Source organism: Elephantulus edwardii, unplaced genomic scaffold (assembly GCF_000299155.1).
Source record: "Elephantulus edwardii isolate Elephantulus edwardi_28Jun2011 unplaced genomic scaffold, EleEdw1.0 scaffold00005, whole genome shotgun sequence".
NCBI classification, from domain to species: domain Eukaryota; kingdom Metazoa; phylum Chordata; class Mammalia; order Macroscelidea; family Macroscelididae; genus Elephantulus; species Elephantulus edwardii.
In genome coordinates, this window is record NW_006399755.1 from 6658206 (window position 1) to 6665783 (window position 7578).

The following is a 7578-nucleotide window of genomic DNA, read 5'->3' on the forward strand; positions in this document are numbered from 1 at the left end:
ACTGCCGTGGAGTCGTAGATGACTCATAGCGACCCTATGAATGAACAGCCTGAGCACTGTTCGTACATAGAGTTTCCGGAGGCAAGCCATTTTGGAAGTGGATGCCGCTCCTGCTTCCAGGCTCGATTTAGTCGGGAAGCTCCAGCCAACACTGTCCACCATGGGTGCCCATTACAAATACTGTATAGGGCCATTATTGTAGAACTAGTACGAAGATCTAAGTGGGGAGGGGAAAGCAGAGGGGTAAGGATGGGAGGGCTTAGTCATAGGGTCACACAATTTGATGGGTTGAGGGTGGGGTGGGTAATGGAAAGCCGAAAGATCCAGTGTGAAAAACAATGTGTGGCGAGCTCTGGTGGCCTAGTGGCAAGAAGGTGTACTGCAATCCCAGGGGTGCACGGTTCAAATCCACCAGATGCTCTGCTGGAGAAGGAGGAACAATCTCCTCCTGTACCAGTCAGATCTGATCTGACAATACACACACACACACACACAAAATAATAAAATAAAAAAATTTTAAAAAAAACAAACAAAAAACAATGTGTATGAACTTTGTAAGTAAACCAGTATAAAATTAAAAATAAATATTCTTTTTTCAATAACAGTCATTTTCCTCTTATCAGTAACAATAAGCATTATTCTACAAGTAGATTCATAAGTAGGCATGCAGGAAGAACAAATAAAAGCAAGTGAAAGGACTACAGTCATGATTATACATAAGTTTGTTATATGATAATTCTGCATGCATATTGCTGTAAATATATCCATTTATACGGTAGTGCCAGCAAGTGAAAAGTTATATAAACTTATTAAGTATGGAGATGAGATTGAATTTGTAACAATTATAGCTTGCTTAGCTCCACAGTCAACACTCTCGGCACCATCAGTCAGGAAATCAAAAGATGAATTGCATTGGGAAAATTTACTGTCAAGGACCTCTCTAGAGTTCTGAGAAGCAATGATGTCAGTCTAAAGACTAAGGTGTGCCTGATCCATGCCATGGTCTTTGCAACTACTTGCTATGCATCAGAGAGCTGGACAATGACTAAGGATGACAGAAAAACTGATACCTTTGAGTGGTGGTGCTAGAGAAGAGTCTTGAACATACCATGGACCACCAAGAAACCAATATGTCTGTCTTGGAGAGGGTGAAACCAAGTTTCTCTTTGGAGGCTAGGATTTTGAAGCTCCATCTCACATACTTTAGGCATATGGTCAGGAGGGACCAGTCCTTGGAGAAGGAGATCGTGGAGGGACAGCATGGGAGAGGAAGACCCTGGATGTGATGGATTGATACAGTAATTGGGGCAATGAGGTGTGCCAGAGTCAGTGAGACTGGCTTAGGATAGGGTAGGCTTCAGAGATGCTGTGCATAGGGTCACAGGTAAACCAATGACATGTAACAACAACATAACTCTAAGGGAAAGAGTCACTAGTCCAAGGACCTCAGGACTTTACCCTTAAGAGACATCAAAGTCAATTGGCATAGCATGTGGTCCACAAAACCATACTCTATATCTTATTTTGGTGAATAGCAACTAGAGTCTTAAAAACTTATAAGCACCTACAACCAGAAAAGAATAAAATAGATGAATGGAACCTTCTAAGAATCAAATACCTATGCACATCAAAAAAAATTCTCCAACAGGGTAAAAAGGAAACTCATAGACTGGGAGAAAATATTTGGCAATGATTTAAATGATAAGGGACTTATATCTAAAATTTATAGAATACTCCAGCATCTCCACAAGAAAAAGGTAAACAATGGAATCGCAAAATAGTCAGAACATATGAATGGACACTTCACCAGACATTCAGATGGCTAACAAACACATGAAGAAATGTTCAAAATCTCTAGTTATAAGACAGATGCAAATCAAAACAACTATAAGATATCATCTCACCCCAGCAATAATAGCAAAGTTCAACAGGGCAGCAAGCAACAAATGCTGGTTAGGTTGGTAGACTAGAACTCTTATTCACTGTTGGTGGGAGTGTAAAATTATACAACCACTATGGTTGGGAGTCTGGCAATTTCTCAAAAAGTTAGAAATAAAAATACCATTTGACCTAGCAATTTCACTACTAGGAATATACCATAAAAAACCAGAGTCAGGGCTCAAGTAGATGTATGCACACCCATGTTTATTGCTGTGTTATTTACAATAGCAAAGAGATGGAATCAACCCAAGTGCCTATGAACCAATAAATGGATAGAACACCTATAGTACATTCACACAATTGAATGTTACACAGCACTGAAAAACAATGAACCTGTAAAACACTTCACAAAATGGGTGAGCTTAAAGGACATTATGCTGAGTGAAATTATCTCAGTTACAAAAGAACAAATACTGCATAACACTGCTGTTATAAAATAGGTCTGACATGGGAATTGAGGGAGAATAGGAAAAGAGTAGATAGATAAGGAACACTGCATTGGAACAGATGAGGGGTAAAATGGTTGAAAGGAATATATGATTAGGTATTGTATGCATGTCAACAATCTGGTGCATTGCAAAGAGGGGTGGAGGTGGGGGAGGGATAAAATGTGCAATAATGAATGAATTTTTTAAAAAAGAAATAGCGCAATTTGATGAATAAGTGGGGTGAAAGAAATAGGAAAGATTTTTTTTTCTTTTCAGAAGACTTTTCTATTTATCTTCTATCTGTTAGAGTTTTCACACTGCTTAATTTGTATAATCATAACTTTAAGGTAAATAGGCAGGATGTAATCAATGCTACTTTACAGATTTTTTTTAATTAGATGAGAATATACAATGATTTTTTTTATCCCCAAACCGGTAAATCATCTTAGTCAATAATGTGACACCCCCTAAGGCTGTATGCAAACCAGCCAGACCAAGGCTTAGCAGTGATCTAAGTACCAAGGACCTCCAGCTAGAACCTAGGAAATGAGACAAGTGTGAGGGCCATGGGTGCTACTGCTGGCTATGTAAACAAAGAGAAGTAAAAAGAAATATTAGTCATGATTAAAGAACAAAGGACACTATAAAAAGCATCACGATTTCAAGGGATACCCACGAAGTCAGGTCTAGAGGCAGAAAGGATACATCAGCTAGACACCATGACTGCCAGGCTGACGAGGTTAGCTAACTCAGGCAACCTTCAGATAGATCCTACGATGGACACTGGAGATTACAACCCCAGGGGCTCGGAGACCAGCAACAAGAGCAGAAAGCATCTGCTGCTGTACAAGATGGAGTACAGGGCAAGCAGCAACACTGAGTTCAGTCAAGAGAAAAGAAAAGACAAGCAAGGCATGTGTCACGGGCTTAAGAAGTTCTAGGTGCTTATGTTTGTTGGCATTTAGCCAACAAGGTCCAGCCCACGGGCAAAGGAGGAGCCTTGAACTATGAGTAGGAAAACCGGCAGCCTGCTTCCTCCTCATATCAGTCTCTGTTTATCTACCAATCCCGTTCTCCACCTCCTTCCCCCGGCCCCTAGTCCAAACAAGGTATAATGGTGAAAGAACACACACATGGTGCTGCTCTTTCTACAGTCTGTGTGTCTCATGAGTTGGAGGGTTGGGAGGATTTTAAGTTCTGCTTGTTTAAGTCTGCAAGAGGAAAAAGGGTAGAGGCAGGAAGTGGGATGCAAAGATGCCAGCAATCTTGCATCTTCTTAGGTCATTATGGCTGTGGATTTGTAGGCTAGTCTTCAGTTCCCCCCATGATTCCTTGAGGCAGGCGACCAGTGACTGACACTGCATAGTCTCCTGGCTTAAAGTTACTGACTCACTGCCACTCAGAGACCCAGCTGTCCTCTGGACTCATCATTGCGATGATTCCGTCAAAGGATGAGCTGGTACAATATATACCATCTCTCGGTTACCCTTCATCTGCAGGTATGCATCACAATTGTCATAACAGTCATATTCAAATTGATCTATAGTCTTAACTAGTGAACACAGCAAACAAATTCGCAGATGCCATCTTCTCTGCCACAGAAGACTGGGAAGGATCTTTTGTGAAAAATAATATATTCAAAACTTGTAAATAAATCAGAGTAAAATATAACAAAAAAGGAGAGAGAAAAGACTAGAAAAAGTCTAACAATTAGGAAAAGGAAATTCCCAGAAAAGGAGTTAACAGGTACTCTAGAAATCACCTTGGAAGAAATCATTTGCATATTGAAAAGCACAGTGAATTTCTTTAATGTTATTGTTTCTTTGCCTGTAAGATTGTTTGTGAAGTAAAAAGTAAAATACTAAGAAAAAGAAACTAAAAAACCAACAAAAACTTATAAACAGCCATCTAAGGTGCAACTATTAGTCTTTGCCTTTCTGAAAAAGCTAATAGCAAAGAGTCAAATATGCATAGAAGCAGTTAGTCCAAAATACTGGAACATGTAAACTTCCACTTCCACTACCCTGAAACCAGAAGAACTGGGTGGTGCCTGGATGCCACTGCTAACTGCTGAGGTCGCAGTAGAGAGTTCTGGGCAGAGCAGGGGGGGAATAAAATCTAAAGAAAATGCAAAATAGAAAAAATATACCAAGCTTGCTGATCTAATGGAGATGAGTAAGACTACGTCCCTTTGTAACTCTTTGAGCTTGGAACTAAACTCACTTTTTTTTTTAAATTAATGATTTTTTTCAATGCTCATTTTTCTGCTGTGAAGCACTTGGTGGATTCAAACTACCTGTCTTTGAGTTGGCAGCACAACTCCCTACCCCAAGACTGGTATAGCCAGCCCTATTTTAAAGATAAGCAGTTCGAACCTTGGAAAGATCAAGACATTCAAGTCTTATGATTTCCAGCATGGAGTTCTATTTTTCAAAAACTTTAGGGAGACCATTAATCAGTAGCTTTGGGCCCAGAGAATTTTACCTGCCAAAGATCCAAGCCAAGAATACTGATATTTTGATAGTGACAAATGGTGGGATCAGGCTTATATTTAGAGTTGTCTATTTCTGGATGAATCCACTCCCCTTGATAATTAGGATTGTCAATGATCCAAGGTTTCCACCGTCCCTAAGCAAAGAACCAAAGAGCAAATATGTCATTAATACTTTATTCTCCTGATTTCATGCAATCAGAAATTCTAATTTAATAAACAATGGTGTGTGAGGCACAGGGTACTCAGAGCAAGATTTTTCTAGCTTCTTTCCTCTTTTGTGGGTTGACTACACAAGACATACTAAGTTCCCCTTTCTATTCAGGGAGAGTTGAATAAAATGGCAAAGAACTGTTTTAATTGCACTGTCAATTCTCTGCAGAAGCTATTCATGAAGTTAAGAAAGTGTAAGTTAGAAGGAAATATCATCCAAAGCCTCTGAAAAGTGAGGTTGTTCTCTTCCTGTTGTGTAGCACAGAAAATTATGACCAAGCAAAGCCATGCTTACTTCAACAAGTTTTATCTCCAGACCATTTGACAGTTTATTCTTTTATTTCCCTTTTGCATCTACTACCAGATCAGGAGTTAGCCCTAAAAAAGAAGTCCTCTACTTTTCAGCACTTTTGGTTAATTCATGTCCTACCTCTTTGTCTTCTGGATCATTTGTGAGACTCAGTTCCTGACCACTGATTCACTTCCTGTTTTGATCATGTTTCTTTCATTGACTGTTCTCCAACCCTCAGGAAAAACATTTCGTTCAGGGCTGCCTGGACCTCTGCCTCCCAGCACTGGCCTTTGCCAGGTAGACATTGCCCTGACAGCAAGCCCTAGAGGAAGCTATCGTGTTATGAGGGGGCTGATAGTGAGATTCTCTCTAATTTTCCATACCCACAGGAAAGAGACAAGACTCCTCAACTTGTACTTTGGATTTGGAATCAGAGGCCCTTCCCACTCCCCATCCATTGCCTCATTCCAGTCATCTGGCTTCTTAGCTTCTAGGTTTGGGATATACTCAAAATCCTCCCAATCCTAAAATGAAAAGGAAGGTTCTTCCATGAAGGTAAATGTGTGAGGCTTGAGGGAAACTCAGGTCCTGGACCTAGTTCACTACCACTGCCACTTTCCTGTCTCCACCTCATAAAGGCTCAGCCCAGGACTCTGCAAACAAACTCAGGAAGGAGAGAAAAAGTATTTTATCAATTCTGAACCTTCATCTAAGTTTGCACCATTCTGACCTTGACTGCTTTAATCTCAAATAAAATAAGCATTCTTCTTGTCTCTGACCTTGCCTCTCCTTCAGTCATTTGCCTCTACAATCGTAACAGTCTGAGTTTGTTGGATTTTCCCCCCCTGAAGACCTCTCTCCATGCATGTACCCCAGGATGCTTCCAGATATGAATCAGTCTTCTAGCACACCCAAACATAAACCCAAACTAAACCTGATTCTGACACAGTATCAGAAAAGCCCTTTGAGGTTTCCAAGTTTATAAAATCTTTAAGAAAGTCAATTGATAAATCTTTCTGCTATGGAGTTACTGGGGAATTTCAACTGCTGGATTTTCAGTTAACAACCAAGCCTTAACCACTGCACTATAAAAAAAAAAGAAATAAATAAAATTCTCAAGCCCACTGATTTCCTCTCATCGCAACCCCACAGGACAAAGTAGAACTGTTTCAGGAAGTTTCCAAGCCTAGAAATCTACACATGAGCAGACTGTCTCATCTTTCTTCCACAGAGAGGCTGGTGGATTTGAAAAGCTGGTCTTTTGGTTAGTAACCCAGTGATTAACCCACAACAACCTACCCCAGGTTCATTCTCTCGCTCTCTCTCTCTCTCTCTTGCTCTCTCTCTCCCTCTCTCTTTTTAACTGTGGAGCTTTCCAAGGCTTTGCTCTCATTGGCAGTTCACCTTCTTACTGTTTTCCCTGACAGACTGAAGGCTTTTGTATCCACTAGACTCCTTGTGGCCTCTATCAGCTACTTTGAAATTTTTAAAAGCATCCTAACTTAGGTGCAACAGGCTTGGTGGTGGTGGTTGTTTTTATTAGGTGCCATCTACTTGGCTTGGACTCATAACAAGTCTGTGAGAAACACCTATGAACCTTGCTCTATCCGACCCCATCCTCACCATCTCCGATAGGCTTGAGGCCATTGTTTCAGTCACTGTGTGAATACATCTTGTTGGATGGATTCTCTCTTTCTCAAACCCTCCACCTTTCCCAGCATTATGTCCTTTTCCAAGGACTGGCCCCTCTTGAAAACATGCCCAAAGCATATAAGACAAATTTGCACCATTCTTGCCTCTAAAGAGCATCCTGGTTGTACCCTTTCCAAGATAGATTTGTTTGTTCTTTTGGTAATCCATGGGATATTTACTACTCTTCTCTAATACCACCATTCAAAAGCATCAATTATTCTTTCTTTTTTTATTTATTTTTTTTTATAAAAGCATCACTTCTACATTGTTTCATTTTTACATGCATAGGAAGCATGGAAAATGCATGTTTTGCATATCATGCACCTTGGTCTTTAAATGACATCCTTGCTTTGCAGCACTTTGGAGAAATTCTCAACAGCAGATTTGCTGTCCTCAACGGCAGATTTTCCCAATGCAGTGCATCTTTTGATGTCTTGACTGCTGTTTCCATTCATGTTGATTATGGATCCAACTAAAATGAAATTATTGACAACTTCAATCTTTTTTCCATCTATCATGAT

General features: G+C 40.1%; 1 pseudogene; it reads right to left on the reverse strand.

Annotated features, from left to right (window-relative positions):
- Positions 1–7578, reverse strand: part of LOC102862731 — a 54526-nt pseudogene that overhangs the window by 21286 nt on the left and 25662 nt on the right.